Source organism: Pteropus alecto, unplaced genomic scaffold (genome assembly GCF_000325575.1).
Source record: "Pteropus alecto unplaced genomic scaffold, ASM32557v1 scaffold63, whole genome shotgun sequence".
NCBI lineage: Eukaryota > Metazoa > Chordata > Mammalia > Chiroptera > Pteropodidae > Pteropus > Pteropus alecto.
In genome coordinates this window covers 610078-622075 of record NW_006434897.1, presented here as the reverse complement: position 1 = coordinate 622075, position 11998 = coordinate 610078, and the positions used below count along the sequence as shown (strand labels likewise).

Genomic DNA, 11998 nt, shown 5'->3' with positions numbered 1-11998 from the left:
GTTACTGTCTCTCCACCGGAGCCAAAGGTGAGTGCCTGGATATGAGAGCATCTGTATGTGGGCCCTTTAAGTCTATGGCCATTCCACTCTGAACAAGCCCAATCCCGTCTGATCTCAGAAGCTAAGCAGGGTCGGGCCTGGTTAGGACTTGGATGGGAGACTACCTAGGAAGACGAGGTGCTGTGGGTGTAAAAAATGAAAAAAAAGAAAAAAAGAAAAAGGATTGTAAACTGACAAGGTCCTTGCAATCTGTGAGGTCAACCAAGGGTTGCCTCGCCTAAAAAAAAAAAAAAAAAATTGGTATGTATGTGGGCCCTTTAAGAGGAATGCCTAGGTTTCCTACAGCCTTCTGTCTTACCTGAATGGACATAATCCCTGCTGATTTTCAAAGCCAGATGTTGTGAGAACTCCTCTTCTGGACCCTGGTCCTCTGGTGTGAGGCTGGGAACCCTCACTCTTCACTGGGGACCTCTGCAGCCAACATACCCCTCCCAATTCTCATATGGGTGTGAGACCAGCCCATTTTACATTTCCACCCCTCCTACCAGTCTCAATGTGGCTTATTCTTTATGTCTTTAGTTATAGGACTTCTGTTCAGTTAGTCTTCAGATGGTTCTCCAGGTCGATTGTTCTATAATTTAGTTGTAATTTTAACATGGTCATGGAAAGTGGCAAGCACAGTGTTTACCTACTCCCCCATCTCAACCAGAACTGCTACATCTCATTTTAAACCAAACAATGCAGAAAAAATGTGACTGAGTTATAAAAATAATAATTTACATATTGAGCTGCATTCTTGACAAGAAACTGATTTAACTTGAGTCCAGAATAAATATTTGGAAGTAGACACATGAGTTTTAAATAGTTACATTTTAATTGGTATCGATTGAATTTCTGATACAAAAAATGAGAATGAGTTACATTTCTTTCCATTTCCTTTCACTCTCCCCTTAGATTTTATTATTTGCAATTTTTTAATATTTATATTTATATTATGTTCTATAAACAAAATGTTACTTTTAGAAATAAAAACACCCTCTGTTTGTTGAAATTAAGAATTCAAATGGATAGAAGGTTAAATGGATTAATAAAGCTGTGTAGAGAATTCGTGACCTAGAAAATATATTGGAGAAAATTATCTAAGATACAGCCACAGAGAGAGAAAGATGTGGAAAATATGTAAGGAGGGTGAAGAGACACAGAATAGAAGACCTATCAGGTTCTATGTGTGTTTCTTGTTTCCTATGAGTAGAGCATCCCATAGGCAACATCTCTAGCCAGAGCTTACTAGCAATATCTTTTTAGGATTAACATGGTTTCTTTCATTATCAGTCTAACCATCTCCTGAGGTCAGGCAAGGCCAGGACAGTGGCTTAAATCTCACACACTTTGTTGAGTAAGAATCTGATTTGGGAAGCTCTGTTACTAAGTAGAGAGCAGTGGAGGCACCCAGCTTATCCAGCAGCGTTAAAGACCTTCCCAAATGTGACAGGTAAGACCTGGCACTTCGCAGTCAGAGGTCCACTCCAGTGGCTCTCAGTACCCACTGCCCTCCTTTGGGGAGGAACAGAGGCCTCTAGAGTTATAAGAGAGGCAACATGGGCTGGAGGAGCTTCATCACCCATGAGTTGTGTCTCTCCTTCAATAGCCCCATCCACACAACATAGCCACACATCCTGAGGCAGATTTGAGCAGCACTGTCTCCCACAAACCTCCACCTCTTTCGTAAGTGGGCAGCCCCATTCCTGCCCTGGGCTTCAATCAGTGAGCCTGGCTCCAGTCCCCTGCTCCGTGTAGTTTGAGTTCCCTTTATTCAGCCAAGCTTCTTGCCACTGTTACCTGCTTCTAGATCCAAGGCCCTCAACCCACAAGCTTTAGTAATTCTTACCATTCATAATCATCAGAATTATCAGAATTAAAATAATATTTTTAAACATAAGAAAGGGCATTGAAAACATGAGCAAGAAGAGGAGACTATCAAATGATTAGGCCAATTGGAAAAAGAACAAAACATTACTTTTCTTTCTTGGAGATATTTATTTTGGATTTGCAACTGCATAGACTTTTCTTGTTTTTCTTCCTTTATTTTTATCCATTGTGGCTGAGGGGGATTTGGAAGGGTGAGTGAATTTATTTTACCTCTTCTTTCCAATTTTTTTAGTGGTTTTTAAGGGAAATAATGAGGTCATTATTTCTTATATCAGCACTAATTAAAAAGAGCCAGATGTGAGCATAAATTTTTACTAGCTGAATTCCCTTGGGTAAATTGTTTAATCTCACGATGCTTCAATTTCATCATCTGCAAGATAGAAATTTTAACAGAACCCACCTAAAGGTATTATTGTGAAGCTTGAGTGAAGTTTTAAAAACCCCACAAAATTAGAAGGCACTTTGAATACTACCTGGAAAGTAGTAAGTATTCAGTACGTATTAACTATTATTAGCATTTGGTAAAAATTAAGGTTATCTATGTTTTTTCAAATATACATTATTTAAAAAAAAATCTTTATTCAACCCTTTGACATAGGTATTATCACCATTAATGTGAGATAAGAAATTGAGGTACCCGAGAGTCAACAATCAAAAATTGTCGAGGTGAGATGAAACTTGGGTACCTTTAGATTGGTTTATGGCTTTGTTACACACAGAATAATTAGTGTATGTTTCCTGGTCTAATATGGGTTCTGAGTGAAGCTATAGCATTTGGCCTTGTTGACAACAGCTAGTATAATATTAAGCATGACAGCCAGATCTGAAAAAATTCCAAGACATTGTGTAATGTATCATGAACTATTTAATGCTCATTACACTTTAACTTTAGGTGTTCCCACGACTTATTTCTACAGGCAATATAATGTTTACAGTAGTTGGTAATGTTACGTAAAAGAGCTAAGTCTTTCAGGACACCCTCCTCTGTTTTTGCAACATAGCAAGTTGAGGTAAGGGTGGATAGGCCCCTGAATTATAGAAGATAGACTCATTTTTATTATTCAGTCAATATATATTTATTAAATATCTGTTGTGTTCAAGGCCTTGAGCAAGGCAATATTTAGGAAATACCATGAGATGTCAGAGATACTTTCTACCCTTATAATTTTCATTAATACTACAAAGTCTTTAGCTTCTCAGGTTTGAGATCTTGAAATCAACTCTCACCTTCAATGTTCTATCAGTTACCAGGTACTGTAAATTCTTCCTTTATAATGTCTTTTTTCATGCCCCATTCATCACAAATTTTTCCACTGTTGCTCTAGTTCAATCTATATTTTTTATTTACAGACTGATCGCTGCCTTCCAATATCCCTCCATAAACAGTACATAAACAGATTAACCTTTCTAAAAGACTATTTGGGCAATGTCATCCTTTTACACTAAATTTTTAATGGTTTCTCCCTCTCAAGATTAATCTGAACTCCTTGGTTTGGAATTCAAGGCCTCCACAATTTCACCCCAGAAAATTCTCTCACATTTCTGTTTAAGTTGAGATGCTTCTTGAGGGATAGGTTTTATGAATAAATGCTGTATACATGTTCATTGCAGAACATGTATACAGCATTTATTTAATTAACGTGTTTTTATCTAGCATTTCCCCATCTTTCTTTCCCTCATAACACTTATTATAGTTTGGAAGATAAAATAGTCTTTCTCTCATTTGATTATTCATTGTATATTACTGAGCATCTATGACATGCCTGGCACAGGTTCACAAATTACTGCCACACAAGACAGAATGTGCATAGCGGTAGACAGTGTTTTGGAGTTGAAAATAACTTCATGATCGAGTGATCAGGAAAGACCTCATCAGTGTTTACACTCTTAATGTTTAATTACGCAATTATACATTACTCAAGAATGAGTATTGGCAATTCATGACCACAAATAAACGAAGAGAACTATGAGCTTACATTAGAAAACTGTAAAATGAACAAAAGCTATTTCCAAAAGAACTGCCCAGAAAAGCAATATTTTTGTTGTGGTAAGATATACATAACATAAAATTAATCATTCTAACCGTTTATAAGTGTACAAGTCAGTGGCATTAAATACACTCACAATATTGGGTAACTATCACCACTATCTATACCCAAAAGTCTTCTGTCATCCCAACCACCCAGGAATTTTTAAACTTCTGCTCATGCTAAGCTCGAATGTTTCCTCCAGGCTCAGTATTCCATGACTCTCATCCCCATATAGACTTAGTTATACCACCCACAGTGGCATAACACTTTTCATACCATTTTCATCTTGATTTATCCATTTAGGTATCTGTCTCCCCTTTTCAATGTGTTATTTCTCTTCCTCCACAGGATGTAACACAAGGGAAGCCCTCAGGAAAATGTTGCTTAATTGGAGGCTGGCTGGCGTTCTGGCTAGAGAGAGAAATAGAACCATGGCTTATAGGTTCATGCTCTTCTATAACTCTGATCCTCTCTCTAATTTTTTTTCTTTATGCTATTTTAGCATAATCAAGGGGAAAAGATGATTTCAAATTTCAGGCCTCCACTTGTGCCATTCTACTGGGTGATGGGGTTAGTCGACCATTAGGATTCTTTCCTAATTTGACACTTTATGGTGTATCTCAAAACTGGAAACAACCCAAAAGGCACATCAATAGTAGAATGAATAAATTGCAGTATATTTATACAATGGACTCCTACACAAAGATGGAAATTAATAAGACTTTACTATGTGCAAACATGTGGATGAATCTCATATAAGTAACACTGAATAAAAAGAGGCAGTTTCAAAAAAGTAATTACTTTGTATATACAGTTTAAAAACAGACAAAATGCATGGATGATAGAAGTCAGGAGAGTGCTTACCTTTGGAAGGGATGACTAACCTAGAGCGTTAGGAGGCTTCTGGGATTTTGATAATAAATCAGATGTGTTCACTTTGTAAACATATATCAAGCCGTTTCCTTAGATTTTTCTACTTGTTCTGCATGTATGTTATACTTCAATGAAAAAGTTTACTTAAACAGGAGACTTTATGGACATGTGAAATTTAGCTTGGTGAACTCTCAACATTTAACCTTTCAGCCTGTTTTGAAGGAACAAATGTTACTACTTCTATGCCACTTTCTGACTCTGCAGGCTAATTATGAGTACCTAACCATATGTATTCCACCCCACCCTACCCCCACCACTGTGCTCATTTTTCAGTAAAATGAATAAATTCTACCTCTATGAATTTTATAACCAAATGAGTTATTTCTTAGTTGGTCTCTTATCTGCTATATAAAGCAAATTATATGAATCAACGTGGTCTGGCTCCAGATTCTAGGCTCTTAATACACTTGCCAGCTCCTGCCACACACACACATAAACTTGCACACACATACACACATAATGTCTCTCTCTGTATTAATGCCACCTTCTGTTCGCCATATCCATAAGACTTTGACAACTGTTTTTTGGCATTTTTCTTCTCTTCAAGATGGTTACTACTTGGGCAAAGTAGTAAGATGATCGAAAAGTATTTAGATGATCAAACAATCACTCTAGCTTCTGTGCTCTTTGATTTTCTTAACTTTACCTTCAGGGTGGTCAGAATTCTAAACATCCTCTCCTCCCCCAGCCCTCAAAAGTCCAATTCACCTACTGGTTATTTAACCAAACACTAGACTATGTACTGTTCTGAGGAATTGTGCAGTTGTAATTATAGTCCCAAGTCGGTTGACTCTAGGGTAGTGCAATTATCAAGGTGGGCCTGATTTAATCACAGCAGCCCTTCAAAAGGTAGAAGGAGAAGTCTTAGAGATACGAATTTTGAGAAGGACTTACCTGCTTTGAAGATAGAGGGAGTCACATGTGAAGGAATGTGAACACCCTGTAGGAGCTGGTTGAAGCAAGGAAACAGGGATCTCTGTCCTAAATCTGCAAAGAATTGGATTCTGCCAACAACTTGAATTTAGAAGCAAATTCTTCAGATAAGAGCCTCCATAAAAGAGCCTGGTTGGCTGACACTTTGATTTGGCCCTGTGATAACCTAAACAGAGACTACTTTAGCCTACCTAGATTCCTGACCTCCAGAACTGTGAGATAATGAATGAGTGTTGTTTTAAGATGTTAAATTGATAATTTGTCACAGCAATAGAAGACAAATACATCTCCTTTCTACTTCCATAATCCTACTATCATGTTCAAGTGTTGGGACCTTGTCAAAATCTGGAATGCCAATATTAAATGTCAGTTTTCTATTTGGTGACCTTATCCTCCTGTTTCAGCTCTGAGTGACCCCTCCCTAGGGAAGGGTCTCTTCCTGGTTTCATTTTTCTATGATGAATCGCTTGATCCGCTTAACTTCTTGCTGCATCTTTCTATTGCCTTACCCATCCAGCAAAATCACATCTTAGAATTTTTTCAACCTTCTAAACTTCTCTATCTTTATTTATTTCTTTGTGAATGGGAAAGCCACGCCCATTTGTGACTTTGATGCCACAGTATTTATAGACTCTAACCTTAGGCGTCCTCAGTTTTGCCATGCAGTCTCTCTAGGTCCCTTATTAGTGTTAGGAGGAAGAATTTTCCCTCTACCAATTTAAGTCCAGTGGGGCAGGGAAGGAGCTGAAAGTTAACTGACATCTGACAGATTAAAGGAGAAAAGATAAAGTTATGGGGTTTATAGGGGAGAGGTGAAAGGGGTAAAGGGGCTTCTATGGGAAAACAAAGGACTTTTAGGAAAGACAAATGGGCTTTTAGGGAAACAAATGTAAGTATGATAGTTTTTGATAGTGTTAGTTTATGTAACTTCTTATCCAGGCATGAGTGGTTGGTCTTCCTAGCGGTAAAGCTCCCCAAGAGGGCATTTATGACAGCTTCACTCTCTGAAGGCCCTGCCTTTAGTCAGATAAGGGAAGTTCCAAAAAGGCTTCTTTCTGCACCAGCTCTATCTCAAATGTCTTCAGTTTAAAATAATCTTCATACCAACTCTGTGGGTCTGGGTGAGTCCCTACATTAGCATCTTCTTTGTTTCCTTAGGGCCTTGTAGTAGGCATCCACCCAAAGATGTCCATGTCCTAATACCCAGAATGTGAATGTTAGGTTACCTAGCAAAGGAGAATTAAGGTTGCCAATGAAATGAAGGTTGCTAAGCAGATGACTTTAAAATAGGAAGATCACCCTGGTCTATCCAGTGGGTCTAATGTAATGACAAGGGTCCTTAAAAGTAGAAGAGGAAGACAGAGGATGAGAGTCAAATAAAGCTATGTGACCACAGAAGCAGTTAGAGAGTCAGAAAGATGCTTTGTTGTTGGCTTGGAAGCTGGCGGTATAGGGCAATTCACCAAGGAATGCAGGCAGCCTCTAGAATCTAGAAAAGGTTCCAGAAAGGTACCCAGACCTGATGACATCTTTGGTTTTAGTCCAGTGAGGCTCATATTGGACTTCTGATCTACTGAAATGTAAGATAAAATTTTGTTGTTTTAAGCCACTGAGTTTGTGGTACTTTGTTACTGCAGCCAGGGGAAATGAACACAGACCTATTCTAGTATTCATTAACTTCTATCTTCTCATTCACACTCACACTCTCAGCAGTTCCTCCAACTTCAGAGAGAAAGTGTAGTTATGGGCTAGACATTTCTTTCAGTCTTTTCTATTTTCCCTAATTAAAAACATATGTCTGCATGAGACATACCCTGATTCCCTTCTCTTACGGCACAATTTAAAAAAAAAAAAAAAAAAAAGGTTTTTTTTTCTAATGCTAATTCCTCTGGATTCTGTTTCTATTCTGCTTCAGAAGGGACCTGATTATACCAATTAACCACTTTTTCTTCTTTATGGCAACTGCCTGTTCCGGGAACCAGCACAAACCAGCACAAACCAGTATGCTGTGGGACCTACGGGAGGAGTCGATCAGATAGATGGTGTATGAAGGAATTCAGGGGAAGCAATCTCTGTTCTGCCCCATATCTAGCTGGCAGGTACAGCAGCGCTCAGGCAGTGGTCATGTCATATAATAATCTTTCCTCTACAGATGTTACATATAGAACCCAAATTCCCCCACCTCCCTAATAAACCCTGCCTGAAACCTGGATTTGTGAGGAGAAAATTGAGTCTTCAGTTTACCACTAGGACTAAGCAGTAAGGAACATACTGGGTTCTTAGAAGATTTTTGTACCTGGTAGCCAGGCGGGCAAATAGACTGAGAGCTCAGGGAAGCTGGAAGAGGCTAGGAGGATATTAAAAATCCTGAGAAGGATGAAGAGAGCTTCTTTTATTTTATTTTTTATTTTTTAGGCAAGGCAACCTTTGGTTGACCCCACAGATTACAAGGACCTTATCAGTTTAAGATCCTTTATTTTTTACGCCTACAGTACCTGATCTTCCTAGGTGGTCTCCCATTCAATTACTAACCAGGCTCGACCCTGCTTAGCTTCCTAGATCAGATGGGATCGGGCTTGTTCAGGGTGGCATGGCCATAGACAAGAGAGCTTCTCTTAGGTTCATATGGGAGCTTTGATAGTAGTGTTAGGTAACTAGTCAGATGTGGGGGAACAAAGGAATAGGGCTCAGCGGATAGACCACCCAAAGTACATCATATTGGCAGAAAATCTCTCCTGCATCCCCAGAGACAAAGGACAAGAGGGTCATAATCTTAGCTGGCCTAATCCGGCTACAGATGCCAGCACAGAAGGTACTGCCCTAATTTGCCCACAATTTAAGCTTCATTATAATACTATGTTTATGTCTGGAAGTTCGTGAATCTAATTATAACAGATAATTCTGGGTAAGCACATGTGCACCTGGCAAAGAGTTAAATAGCAGCCAAGTGTCAATCTAAATGACCTCACTTGTTAATCACCTAAGAATGCCTTTGTAACCAGCCATCATGGCACTAATATAATGCAAACCCTTCCCCACCCAGGTTTGTTAGGTGTTATTGTTGGTGTTGTCCTTGTTGTTACAGCTCTCTGTTATAGCTGCGTTTGCTGAAATCATGTGCTTCCTTAGAGCGTGCTTTATCTTTCTAGAATATACTTTTAATAAATCTTTTCTAAATCTCACTGACCTGTGCTTCTTCACTGCATCAATGAGGAAGAACCGAGGAAAAATACTAACTATACTTTTGCACCGTTATCTGCCCCCCTCCCATGACGTTGCGACAACACCAAAGTTCAAATCACTCCAACTGTAACAGTAGGGCACCTGATTCATGGAGTTACAGGCCCAGGAAGTTTCTTCCTTTAATGAAAAGACTGCTTTGGTTGCCATTCTATGTAATAAACCATATCCTTTATCAACATTAAATGAATGTGTATCTTTTGCCTGTATCTATTGCTGACACTCCGCCAAGCACTGATATCCTCATGAAAACCATACCAAAAAGCCCCTCACTGATTTAATTATTGGAAAGTATTACCTCACCCCAAATTCTCCCAGTTATTTTTTGAAATTTTCAAAAGCGAGGCTCGAGTGATTTCACGAATGAGTCTATCTGCTCCCTTCACTGGAGGACATCTTCCTTATCTGTCTATTTATGTCCATGCACACTGCCTGCAAAAAACACAGTGAGACACCTCAGCCCTGCCAGTGCCCATCTAAGATCTCCAATGTGTGTGTCAAGGGTAGGGACTCTAGATGGCCCCTAAACCTTCAATTAGAATTGTAAAGAAAGTTTAATTTTGATAATTCTGTGGTTTGATTGCAAGGCACATAAAATGTGACAGTGACTTTAAAAGTAGCTTGGAGATAGCCCAGCAGATCAACGATATCATTAGAGATCCAGACTCTTTCTGTTTACTTGTTCTGCCACCTAAAAAATTAATAGAAAGAAATGAGAAGGCCTTACATAGAAAAATTAAAAATAAACCACGAATGATCATTAAATGTTAAAAAAGTTTACTTTCACTCACTAAGTCAAAGAAACATAAATTAAAACATTGATATGCCATTTGTCATATATCAAAAATTTTAAATTAAACTTATTATTCTATTCAGTATTTGTGAGAGTTTAGGAGAATAAACAACCTTCTAAATTGTTGGGAGACTGAATTTGGCACAAACTTTTTCTGGGAAGATTGGCTAAGTGTGTTAAAAAATTTTTAATGAGCATAATCTTTTACCCCAGCAATTCCCCTTCTGGAGTTTACCTGGATGTGTGCAATGATGTAGCTATAAGGTTGTTTTGTGAATAATAGAAAGATTGGTTAAATTAATTATGGTACATAACAAACAACAATCATGCAGCCATTAAGTGTAAAGTTGTAGCTAGATATCGAATGACAGGGAAGCATGTCATCCAACAGAGAAGTTTATGAAATGATAATAGATACCATTTATTGAGTGCTAACCAGTCAGCGATAATAACTAAGTTCAGTGCTTTACACACATTATCTCATTTTATCTTTGTACCTACCTTGTGGAGGGAGGAGGGCTGTCGTCCAAGAAAAGCTGTGAGTCACCTGTTTATCCTAATTTTTGACCTGAATAAATTTGTCCACTCTGGAAGGTCATCTTTAAGTTCCTTCCTCCCTCATATTCTGTGTCCTAAGATACCTGAACACTAAAAGAGAAAAGATTTGAGAATAATCAGCCCCAAATAAAATGCTTACTTATAGTTAAAATGACTCATTTCTTTAAAATGCAATGCACTTATGTAGGGCTGGCTTTAATCTGAATTTGCCAAAGCCGTCTTGAGAAAAAAGAACGAGGCTGGAGGCATCACTCTACCTGACTTCAAATTATGCTACAAAGCAATGTTAATCAAAACAGCATAGTAGTGGCAGAAAAATAGACACACAGAACAATGGAACAGAATCGAGAGTCCAGAAGTAAACTCCTATTTATATGGGCAAATAATTTTTGACAAAAGCGCCAAAAACATACAATTGAGAAAGGACAGCCTCTTCAATAAATGGCAAAGAATTAAAGTAGACTGCTATCACCATATACCAAAATTAACTCCAAATGGATTAAGGACCTGAATATAAGACCTGAAACAATAAAATGCATAGAAGAAAACATAGGTACTAAACTCATGGACCTTGGGCTTAAAGAGGATTTTATGAATTTGACCTCAAAGGCAAGGGAAGTAAAAGCAAAAATAAATGAATAGGATTATATCAACTTAAAAGCTTCTGCACAGTAAAAGAAACCATCAACAAGGCAAAGACACAACCATCTGAATAAAATGGTCAGAAGACCTGGACAGACACTTGTTCCAAAAAGACATACAGATGACCAACAGACCTATGAAAAGATGCTCAACTTCACTAGCTATTAGGGAAATGTAAATCAAAACCACAATGAGATACCATCTCACACCTGCTAGAATGGCTATCATCAGTAGGACAAGTGATAACAAGTCTTGAAGAGGATGTGGAGTAAAAGGAACCCTCATACAATGCTGGTGGGACTGCAAATTGGTACAGCCATTATAAAAAATAGTATGGAGATTCCTCCAAAAACTAAGAATTGAATTATTGTATGATCCAGCAATCCCTCTTCTGGGTATTTACCCAAAAAACCTGAAAACATTTATCTACAAAGATACATGTACCCCATGTTCATAGCAGCATTATTCACTGTGGCCAGGACATGGAAGCAACCAAAGTGTCCTACTATAGATGATTGGATAAAGAAAAGGTGGTACATATATACAATGGAATATTACTCAGCCACCAGAAAAGATGAAATACTGCCATTTGCGACAACATGGATGGATATTGAGATTATCATGCTAAGTGAAATAAGTTAGAAAAAGTTGAAAAACACATGATATCACTCATATGTGGGATATAAAATTGAAACCAACAAACAAGACAAACAAACAGAAACTCATGGATAGGGACAATGGATTAGTGGTTACCAGAGTGAAGGGGGAAGGGGGAGGTAGATAGGGGTAAAAGGGTTCAAATATTTGGTGATGGAAGGAATCTAACTGTAGGTGGTGAACACACAATGCAATATATATGACATACTGTTGAACTGTACACTTGAAACTTATTTGATTTTATTGTTACCCCAATGATTTTGAATAATATGGGCAAATAAAA

General features: G+C 38.1%; 2 pseudogenes; one reads left to right on the top strand and one right to left on the bottom strand.

The window, feature by feature from the left end:
- The first annotated feature begins 70 nt into the window (after positions 1-70).
- On the top strand, positions 71-189 carry LOC112478918 (annotated as a pseudogene).
- Positions 190-8308: 8119 nt separating this feature from the next.
- On the bottom strand, positions 8309-8427 carry LOC112478967 (annotated as a pseudogene).
- Between the last annotated feature and the right edge of the window lie 3571 nt (positions 8428-11998).